We start from the raw sequence: 12,118 nt of genomic DNA, 5'->3' as shown, positions 1-12,118 counted from the left end.
AGGACCCCGTGGTAGTAGAGGCGGTTGCCGCTGGATGAGCAGGACCCCGATCGATCGAGCCGATGGAGGAACAGGACCCCGTGGAGGACTGGATGAACAGGACCCGGTGGAGGACTCGTATAACAGTAGCCGGTGGAGGGCTCATTAAATACTAGCCGGTGGAGGGATGGATGAACAGTAGCTCGTGGAGGGGTGGTTGAACAGGACCCCGTGGAGAGGGCTGGTTGAACAGTAGCCGATGGAGGAGCGCGCGGTGGAGGCTGGATGAACAGGAGCCCGTGGATGAACAGTCGCAGGTGGAGGCTGGAGGAGGTCGACTGTGGATGAACAGTAGCCCGTGGAGGCAGTCGACGGTGGATGAACAGTAGCCCGTGGAGGCAGTCGACGGTCGTATTTACTTTCTTGCACCCTGTCCGCTATACGTATGTGTACATGCTACATTCACGCCTCTACTATGACACGTGCGCGCCTCTACTATGACACGTGACCTTCCTTACACAGCCACGGTTCATTGCTGCAGCATGCAGACAGACCGATCGACCAGTATGTACATACATGTTCGTGACCAGAATGACAACGCTACGTACGCTTCGACCGGGTAGGCCCCGACTGTCAGGCACTTCCTTGCGTGCGAAAATGTAGCTGGTGGGTCCCAGCAGTTAGGGGCGAATCAATTTTTTTGCCCGTAATATGTACGCACTTCCTTGCGTGTGAAGATGTAGCTGGTGGGTCCAAGTAGTCAGGGGGAAACATTTTTTTGTGAAATACGATGGCCCGTCCGGTGTGTCCCTGCTGTCAGGTGGAGGAATCATTATTTTCCGTGTAATAAGGAGGCACTTCCTTGCTACGGCCGTGGACCTAGCTGTCAGCCTCTCCAAGTACAGTACTCTTCCGATGGAAGTCATTCCTTAACCATGTTGACCACGCCGTGCCGAGAGCACCAGGGCGGTGGACGACGGTGAGGCCTAGGAAGGGGACAACGCGGAGCCGGGGAAGACATGGCAGTGGTTGCCCACGCGGAGAGGAGTACGAGGGTTCACTAGTTCGGCTGCGGGGTGAGGCTGCCGTCGCCGCAGAATAACAGGGGTGTGGGTGAGTAGAGGGATGGCCTGACCAGTGGTGGGAGTAGTATGGGGCATGAGGCCTCCGCGGCATCATGGTCGGCCATGGGAAGCAGGAGCACGCGGCACGACCAGTGCTGGTTTGGGAGGCTGGAGCAAGAAACCAGAGGTTGAAGAAGCACTACAACCGTTGAATGGACATCGTACGGTCACTGGAGCTAGAATCGTTCATTTTGACTAAGTTGACAAAGCCCCCTGTCCCCGTCAACTTAGTAGGCCCACAAGTCAGCCTCCCACTATGGTGGGTCCCAGCTACCAGGGGGTATTCACTTTTTTGTGCGTAATAAGGAGGCACAAGGAAAAGAATAGCAATAGCTAAATGATGGTGCACAATGTCGGTCAGCCAGAGACTACCGGTTACTGGATCTAGTCCTTCGTGAAAAGTCAGAAATTCAGTAATCATTCTTGAATTCGAAGATTTTTCTTTGTTTATTATACATTCAGATGAATTGCGTGCGAAGATATAGCTGGTGGGTCCGACCTGTCAACGGGGGGAACATTTTTTCGTGAAATACTAAGGCCCTTCCGGTGGGTCCCAGCTGTCAGATGGAGGAATCATTATTTTACGCGTAATAAGGAGGCATTTCCTTGCGTGCGGCTGTGGACCCAACTTTCAGCTTGTCCACGCATAGTCTACTTCTGATGGATGCCGTTTGTAGACCATGTTGACTACTCTGCGCCGAAGGCATCCAAGGTGGTGGACGACGGCGAGGCCCTGGACAACAATGAGCCGGAGATGGGAAGACACGGGAGTAGTGTCGCAGACGGAGAGGTGTATGAGGGTTAACTAGTTCTGGTGCGGTGTGGTTCGGCAGTCGGTGGAGAAGAACAGGAGGTGTGGAGGGGTGGAGGGATGGCTTGGCCAACGGTGGGGTAGCGCTTGACAGCGAAGCATGTTAAGCAGAGCTGCTAGCAGCAGGAGGCGGGAGCAGGTGGTCCCAGCAGCGCTAGAGGAAGAAGACGAGAGATTGAAGATGGATGCCGGTCGTTGGATGTAAATCCAATGGCTAACGATGTCAGAATTGTTTGTTGACGAAGTTGACAATGACTTGAGTTGGCTTCGACCTATTGGCCCTCATTTCAGCCTCCAAAAATGTGGCATGTATTCAACCCAATTTTTTTTCCAGAATTTACAGTCAATTTAATCTCTTTTTTAGAATTACAGTCCATTTGCTGGGCTGGGTGAACAAATAATGTAGCGTCCATGCGGCCCATTTATTTTTTTCCTAAAAAATTACAGGCCATTTGCACTTTCTCGAAATACACGATTCGCTGGTTGATTCTAATTACAATTTTGGGTTGGGCGCAGCAATGTTATCAAAAAATAAACAGGCGCTGAGCATTTTGTTATAAATATATTTAAATATTAAGTGATTTATTATTAAATTGGTCCTTAAATCTTACCAAGCTTTTGTACACAATCAACATGATTTTTGTTGCCAAAAAAATCCAGGATTTTATTGTTACGAAATTATTTTTATAAGTTAATAAGATGTGGGATATTGTTTTCTTTCATACATAAGTATCTTTTAAATATATGATGACAATAACAATAATATATAATAACATATAAAATAATTTAAATATATATAATATAGTTAGAAGGGAAACATAAGTTGGACCAGGCATTCCTATTCTTATATAGAAAAATAGAACAGACCTCTGCGTTTTCTTCAAAAAAATAGATAAATTGGGCTGCCGATGTTTCAGGAAAAATAAAACCTTAGATGGGAGGTCCATAGGCCGGTCGAACATGACGGCCCTCAAAAAAATACAAACCGGCATGTCATGGGCTGCGCATGTTAAAAAAGAAGGCCTAGACGGGGCAACCCAAAAACCCTGCTGATACTTCCTGCCCCAGTGATAATAAATGATACTACCCGCCAGCTCCCCAACTTCGTTGTGAATTTATCTCCTACGTTGAAGCACCTAAAAAATGTAACTATGTTGACAAACCCGTGGGCCCCAACGTCAGTATAGCATTAGGAGGAAGTATTTTTTTGATGAGGCACTTGCTTGCGTACGGACATAGACCTGGTGTGTCCCGACTGTCCACCTCTCCACGTACAGTCCTCTCCAGATTCCTCTTGTTTGTTCAGCATGTTCACAACGGCAGATAGCAGCACCGCAGCGAGCACACAAAGGCGCACGAGGAGATCGGACCACCTGAGGCAGTGCCTTATTTGTAATGAAAGTACTGAACTAGCCCAGTGGCCAAGTGACAATACCCGACAGCTGTTCCGCCCGGGTTCGATTCCACCCGATGCAGGGAAAATATCTCCAATTTTTTTGCCTCTGCCATTAATGACATGTGGGTCCCCATTGTCATCTACGCACACCACGTTCAACACTTGCCAAAACTATGTCCCTTGTTTTCTCTTTTTTTTGCACACTCGACATTGTGTGGGCATTCTGAAAAATAACATATCTTTTTGACCATGCATCATATGAAGATGTGCTATGCATGAATGTCGATCAGCATGCTGTTAACTGGCTGGTAGTTCCATTTTCGACCATGAATAAAACTTCCAACATGATGTTAACCCTGTTTGAAAAGGCCGTGTTAATATAAATGCTCTGCCTCCGAAAGTTACAGTTTCTTATCTGAAATTGAACTTGCAGTTTCTTATCTGAAACTAAAACTTGCAGTTTCTTCTCTGAGAATCACATTGTCTGCACTTTTATACTCCCATGAAAATACATTTTTAAGTGCTAAAAATAGATCTCTAGAATTCATAAAATACTTCATATGCTCAATACCGCAAATCTGAAATTCAAAAGACATTCATATCTGAAAGTACTCTCAAAATACACAACACAAAACACAATTCACAACTGCAAATACTAAAAACCCTAAGCTCCTCCCAACAATTCACGACCTGCCGGACTATTGGGCTGGGGGGAAGTCCCCTCCTATTTCCTCGGCGGCAGACAGCCGTCCCGTGAGACGATGTGAATGGTGAGGGAGAGGATGGCAGGGAAGCATCATCGGGCCAACTGCTTTTCTCCTCTTGCAGCTGGGTTCGGTCAACGAAGACTCCACCGGCTCGCTCTAGCACGACACCCTCACAAACGGCACCCTGTAGATGCTCGATCCTTCAATCTCTGGTGGATGTTCCATCTGGGATAGATACTCGCACCACCGCTCCCTCACGATCGGATTCGGTGAATCTGTTTGCTCCATGGCCCAGAAGAGCAGCTCTATGTACTCCCGCACGACTCCCTTCGGGAGTATCGCCGCCTTTTCGCTCTGTTGCAGATATTTGGCCATGGATGTCACCGTCGCCGCTAGTTGGTCCTTGTTGTCAAACCAAGACTGTATCTCCAACATCCTACCTAGCTTCACAGGGTCGCCGCCTACGATCCTCACATATCGGCTATACTCCTCCATCGATCTGCTTCTCCATAACACCTTCACTCACCAGCGGTGGTTTTTGAATGGAAGAGGAGAGGAGCAGCGTTGGTTTTGGATTAGAATGGGAGAGGAGCGACGCTGGTTTTGAATTGGAACAGGAGAGGAGGGGTGGTGGTTTTGAAATGGAAGATGAGAGGAGCGGCGCTGGATTTAGATTGGAATAGGAGAGGAGCGGCGGTGATTTAATAGGAGAGGAGCTGTGCTGGTATTGGAAGTATTTTTTTGTTTTGCATATTTTGGGTCAAAGTTTGACCATGTACTGTATTTGACAAGCAAAATGTGAATGCATGTCACCAAAAATTGTATCGTTTGGTTCATATCTGAATGTACTTTCAAATTATATTATTTTTGCAACGTATAACATATATTTTATTTGTGAAAATCATGGTCAATTATGACCCAGAATAAAAGGCAGACTAGTTAATGTGGGGTCGCTTTCTTAATTGTAAATTGATTTTGATTTTGATCCAATCACAGCGCGTCGGCTCTCTCATCCAATCCTAAATCGCCACCACATGCTCCTCTCCTTCTCCATTGCAAAACCACCTCCTCTCCTCTCCATCATCTCCATTCCAAAACCACCATCTTGCCTCTCCCTCTTCTCCATTACAAAACCACCTCCTCTATCCTCGGACAAGGATCCCCTGACGTAGCCATCCTAGGATTGAGACACTGACACATGGGTCCCACCAAGCACGGGGCCCACCTGTCAGCGACCGAAAGGCAGGGAAACCTCTGCTCTCCATCATCTCCATTCCAAAACCACCGTCTCGCCTCTCCCTCTTCTCCATTGCAAAACCACCCCTCTCCTCTCCATCTTCTCCATTACAAAACCACCGTCTCACCTCTTCCTCTTCTCTATTGCAAGACCATCGTCTCTCCTCCCATCTTCCAAAGCTAGCACCGGACCACTCAGAAGGACATCTATGGAAGGGATGCAGCAGCGAATCAGTCAGATCACCGGCGGCGACCAGGAAAAGTTAGCTAAGTTGAAGGAGATCCTTACTTGGTTTGACAATGAGTGGGAGATTTCGAGGAAGGTGAGGGCCATGTAGCAACGTATGCGAAAAGCGAGACATCGGCGATGAGGGCGACGATGTACTCCTCGGCGGCAATCACGCCGCAGTCCTTCGAGTTGATTGAGTATTTCCTCTGGGCGATGGAGCAGACAGATTCGCCCGAGGCGAAAGTCAGGAGGAGGTGGTTGGCGTACAGGTTGAAGGTCGAGCACCCAGAGGATAACAAATCGATTGAGTATGATGTGTCGTTCGTGAGGGTGCAGAGCCAGCCGGAGCCACATGAGTATTCGTTCTCCCACCGCAATAGGAGGCCGGATGGCGCGACGTCGCTTCCCCGCTGTTCTCCACGGTTCCCTCGACGCTCGCCTCATTTCAACAGCGTCGGTAGGGTTTAAGGTAAGCTTCACACTAACCTAATCTTTCATTTGATCATGCTTACAATCCGTGAGACAGCTAATAAAAATCATGCTTACAATCAGTCTCCGAGTAGTCAATCACCCTAAAATAGCTCTGGACCTTTGGGTCAAAGTTGTGACACTGTGTACAAATAAAGAAAAATAGATTGGTGCTTCTTTCAGAAAAGAGTACTCCCTAGGAATTGCCAATATAAGCTACTAGTAATTTTTTGAAGTCTAAGCTACTAGTATTTGGTTAGAGGATTTGCTGCCGAGAAAGATCCGTCCATAGTGAGCGCCACACATCCCACTGATGGTGGTGGATACCAATGCTTAGATGGAGCAGGGTTGGTGTCGGTAATTTTTACTTAGCACCTCGCACTCTGCATATATGCCGGTTCCATCCGTACATCTTTGAAGTTCCACCAAAATGCAATTGAATAACCCTGTTTGCACAGATAATGAAAAAGCGTCATTACATTGGCACTAGTTGATGAAACATACACTAATAAATAGAAGAAAATATTGCAATAGTATCATAGTACGCCATGCTGCGAGGGCGAGATGGGCCCTGCGATGCCTCATACGGTATGCCTCATACTGGAATTCGACCCATGTCTCCCTATACACCTTCTGCCTGTGATGAACATCAGTGTACAACGGTAGTATAAGGAGGAGCCTGGAGACATTCCAATCTCTATTTTTGTGCAGATCAACTAAAATTAAGCACCCCAGTTTGCAGAAATGCTTAAACATTAACAATGGGACTAGTTGATGAAACATATACTAACAAAGAGAAGCACTTTCTTTATCTACATTGGATATGAAATGATAGAGAGGACACTCGCACTATTTTAACTATATTATTACTTCATTTTATAAGTGGCACTAGGGTCGAGCAGGTGGCAAACGAGGTGTACCGCGTGTTGCAAGGATGGAGGCCGGGGGTGCTTAGACTGGGATGCTGAAGCTGGCTCTTTCAGTCCCTATCTTCCCCTCTAATGTTTCTGTGGTAGCATTTGGGTTGTAACCCTAACTTGGTCGAGCTGGTGCTGCGTCCCCCTACCTGCCTAGCTTATGTGGCGAACTTGTCTCCTGCTAGTACTCAGTCCATTCTAGTAGTAGTTGCATAACTGCCCGTTTACACTGAGATGTTGTCGGATAATGGTTCTCTATGGTTGGATTCCTTTAATGAAATCGGAGGAAACCCCCTCTTTCAATATATATAAAAAATCAGTGGCACTAGTGGTGCCAAAACATTGCCTCAAATTAATAGTGCCACTAGATTAAGGTGCAAAATAATAACATTACTGCTTTATCATGGCAGTGCCAAAACAGTAGCACAAGAGCAGACTCAACATGCAGGATCTTTGGCAAACGGTCAGACCAAAAAGGAACATACCTCATGATGGGAACTATGTCTGCTGTCAACGCCATCGTAGAAGGGATGACACCAGTTACCAACATGGATGATTCAATTCATGGGACATTTTGGTGCAGTTCACCTAAAATGAAGCAATGTCCCATGAGCTAGCAGCTTATTCTTCATTTTTTTAAAGAAAAGGGCTCTAGCCTCGGTTCCCTTTCCATCAGAAAACGAAACCCACAGAGCTTTTGTCAGGACCCCGACTCGATGTCACATCGATCTAGCCGGTAACACCTCATATCACTTTGCGGCCTCACGCACGGTATCCCCACGGGTGTCGTCTTACCTTTTCCCGGGACCGTTTGCGCCTTTTGGCTCACGTATATGATAGTGTCGCTAGCATCCATATGATAAGGAGCCCGGGCTGACATGACTAGTCGTAAACCCAAAGTGACACAGACTTACAGGGACAGGCATCCATGACCCAGCTTCGAACGTGTCGGTCATCAGCAAGTGGGTCCGGGCTGTAGCACTGGGCTAGCAGGACTCCGGTAAACCGGGCTGTAGCGGGCTAACAGGACTCCGGTACTCAAAGCGTGACATTTCCCCGAAGGGACAGACACAGGAACGAAGAAGGACACATGCCGGCCAGCCTAAGTGTTCCAGAGCAGTAGCAAGCTACCATGGCTCAGCGGTAACACTAGGAGACATTTCCCAGTAAGAGAGGCTACTAAAGATAAACAACTAGATAGTCAGATCCCACACATACCAAGAATTTCAATCATACACACAATATGCTCGATATGTGCAAATACAACGAAGCATCACAACATGACTCTACGACACAAGTACTTTATTTAAGGCTCAGGGAGCCATACATAACATACACAAAGGTACGGGTCTCACGACCCAACATACAAGTCATACAGTCATACAAACCAGCAGCGGAAGTACATTGTCTGAGTACAGACAACTAGTAAAATAAAAGAGGCTTGGAAAGCCTGGCTATACTACGTGGTCCATCACAAGCTCAGGGTCACCACCTGGGTCTTTAGCCTACTCGTTGATGTCAACGTCTACATAGAACCCATCAGAAGGGGTTGCGGCGTCTTCTGTAAAATGTAAATTATAGCAACATGAGTACAAAGGTACTCAGCAAGACTTACATCAGATCCTACATACATGCATATTATCAAGAAGGGTTGGTGGAGTTATTGCAGCAAGCCAGCTTTGACTCTTGGCTACACTATCCTACGATACTTCAACTTGAAATGGTTTTGCACACACGAGTCCACTACTCACCACTTCAATACACTACCGAGGATCCACCTCCGTCTTCCTACGGAAGGGCCATCCTCGGCACTCACACTTATCTTTAGGCTTTTAGTAGTTTCCATTTACTTGTCTATGAACTGTATAGGCAACCAAGTAGTCCTTTACCGCGAACGCGGCTATTCGAATAGATTATGATAACCCTGCAGGGGTGTACTTCTTCATACATGTTTCCACCACTTAGCATCTGCACACGACATGTGCTCGGCAGACTTCAAGCGAAAGCCGACGTGGGTGTAGACCACGACCTACCTAAACACTTAAGCCTCTAGTCCAGGTTTATCGCCTATTCAGGTTCCATCCGCAGGGAGTCCGGCCGAGGTTTCCCATACGGCCCCGAACAATGTGAACAGGGTTCCCGAGATACCTAACGGGTATTCGGTACACCGTGCCACGTACCTACCGCATCACAGCCCACCCCTACGGTCAGCGCTGTCCACGGCCTCCAGTAGGCTACAAACACCAGAAACTACTTGCAACTCCTGGACAGAGAGCTAGGGTGAATAAGAAGTCGAGCGGGGTCATATTTCAGGGCCCAATGCATGGTAGTAGCTGTATCTTAAATCACACATACAGATCTCAGTGCTTAGGGTCGGCTTCAATGAAACAACCCACCATGTACTCCTACATGGCCTCTCATCGATACCTTTACCAAATCGTGTTCACCACACCACTCTCATTACCGACATAACCATTTCACTCTAGCCATCACCCAGATGAACCAGACCTGACTCGACTCTAAGCATAGCAGGCATAGCAAGGTAGGAACAACACATACATATGGCTCAATCAACTCCTACACATGCTAGTGGGTTTCATCTAGTTACTGTGGCAATGACAGGTCATGCAGAGGAAATGGGTTCAACTACCGTAGCACACAGCAGTTTGAAACGCGTTGTCTTAATGCAGTAAAAGAGAGCAGGAGCGAGAACATGGGATTGTATCGATATGATCAAATGGTTGGTTGCTTGCCTGATGGTTCGATGCACTGATACGGTTCTTCGTTAGGGTAATCACGGTACTCCTCGGGGACAGATCCTGCCGCAAAGAACACCGATATACAACCATCACCAAACAATGTGCAACAATATGATGCATGCATGAAACATGGCAAAATGAGTGTGTTGGGCTAATGCAACTAAAACCAGAAGGGTTTGAACAAATTTGAATCAAGGATTCAAATTTCAAATTCAAATATGGCCTTTTAAAGTGCTTTTCCTTGTTCTGCTTAAAACATCAATTTAACTTGTTTGATCATGCATGAAAATAGTACAGATGGATAGATTGGATTTTTCTGATCATTTTTCATATATAATTTGTCCAATTTGGAGTTACAGAATAAAAGTTATGATTTTTTGAAGTTTAAATAATATTCTGGAATTTCCTGATTTAAATTAAATCCAGAAATTATAATTATTGCGTCAGCATGACGTCAGTGGTCAACTGTGGCTGGCTGGGGTCAAACCTAACGTGTGGGGGCCACACGTCAGTGACAGGGGGGTTTAACAGAATTAAATTAATCCTAATTAGGGATTAGTGGCGCTGGGGCCCACTGGTCAGTGTCAGAGGGTTAACTAACAGTGGTTAGCGCTAATCCTAATTAGCTACAGGGCTGGGCCCACCTGTCAGGGACTCAGGGGGGTTCCTGCCGTGGTCAAAGTGGGTCAAACCCACCGGCGACGTGACGCCGGCGAGGCCCGAGACGGCGGCGCGACGCGGGATCGCGCTACAGGGCACGGGCGAGGCCGTGCTTGGGCTCGTTGGAAAGCTCTTGCTCTCGCGCGTCGAACGGTGGCCGTGGCTGGGCCTGGGGTGGCCGGAGTCGACGGCGGCGAGCTCGGCTGCGGCCGCTGGAGTTCGGGTGCGGTCGGGATCGGTGTTGCAGGGGGTTTGGAGAGGCGTTGGTGCGTGCTGCGTGCTCCTAGTGAGGTGTGGAGCATGATAGTGTGCTCGGTTGGGTGCTACGGTGACCGTGGCCACGACGGCGACATCGCCGGCGGCGTGGAGCTCTTGGCCAAGGTGGGGCTAGGGCCTAGAGATCGAACGAGACCAGGGGAGAAGGGGGAAACGACTCGGGGGCTCACCGCGGAGCTGCAGGGATGGTTAGCGGGCTCGGGGACGCGCTGGAGACGGCGAATTCGATGGCGATGATGGTCGGAGCCCGAAGAGGGGAACGGCGACATTGCGGCGATGCAGGGCTTCCGGGGAGCTGTGGGTCGGTGGAGAGGGAAGAGGGGGTCGTGGCGGAGCTTCTGAGCTAGTCGGGGGAGCGAGGGGTGGCCGGAGACGGCTGCTGTGGTGAACGGCGGCGACGGTGGTGTTCGGCTGTGTGAGAGAGAAAGCGAGGGAGAGGAGGGAAGAACTGGGGGAGAGTGAGAGAGAGCAGGGGGAAGGCGTGGCGTCGTCCGGGGCATCGAGCAAGGAGGGAAGGGCAGGCAAGCAGGGAGAGAGGTGGCGTGGCGCGGTGGCGCGCGCGCGCGCGCCGGCCACACTCCCCTCCCTCTGTCGGGACGAAGACGACAGAGGAGGGAGGTGGGCTGGGCCGGCTGCTGGCTGGGCCGCACAGTGGAGGAGCCCAGGTAAGCTCCTCCTGTTATTTATTTTCTGTTTTCTAATTTCTGACATTTGTTTTGATTTAAATAATATATTAAATCATTTATTTAACTTATGCCAATTTTTGCAGGAGCTATATATATTATTCCAGAGCTCTTTTATAAATGGCATAATATTTGGACATATATTAATATATATAATTAATATATTTCCAATGCAAATATTTATGCATTAATTCCAAATGCCCAAAATAAATACCTATGAGCTCTTAAAAATATTGGTTTGATTTTTATCTCTGTCCAATATTTTCAGAGAGCAACATGAGCATTTTCTTGGACCCTTTTGGAGAAATTTTTATTTGGGTCATTTTCAAATGATTCTGAGGGTTTCACAGATCCTCATTTCAAGTTTCTGATGAAAGAGTAAACATGATGCAACACTCTAATGCATGGCTAACTAGGATGTGACAACTCACCCCCACTCAAAAGAATCTCGTCCCGAGATTTGGGTTCCTCCGGGAAGAAGGCGGTATACTCGAGTCGAAGACGATCCTCCCTTTCCCAAGTTGCTTCATCCTCAGAATGGTGCGACCATTGAACTTTGAGAAACTTGATATTATGACGTCGAGTGGAACATTCGGCCTGATCGAGGATACGAATGGGGTACTCTCGATATGTAAGATTATCTTGGAGATCAAGCGTTTCGTGGTCCACTTCACGGATAGGATCCGAGAAGCAACGCCTGAGTTGAGAAACGTGGAAGACATCGTGGACCCTGGAGAGGTGCGGAGGTAGTTCCAACTGGTAGGCAACTTCTCCTCGTTTGGCAAGAATGCGAAAAGGTCCAATGTAACAAGGAGCCAATTTGCCTTTGATACCGAAACGATGGGTTCCCTTCAGAGGGGTGACCCGAAGATA

This window comes from Triticum aestivum, chromosome 5B (assembly GCF_018294505.1).
Source record: "Triticum aestivum cultivar Chinese Spring chromosome 5B, IWGSC CS RefSeq v2.1, whole genome shotgun sequence".
Taxonomy (NCBI): Eukaryota; Viridiplantae; Streptophyta; class Magnoliopsida; order Poales; family Poaceae; genus Triticum; species Triticum aestivum.
This window is presented reverse-complemented; position numbering follows the sequence as displayed.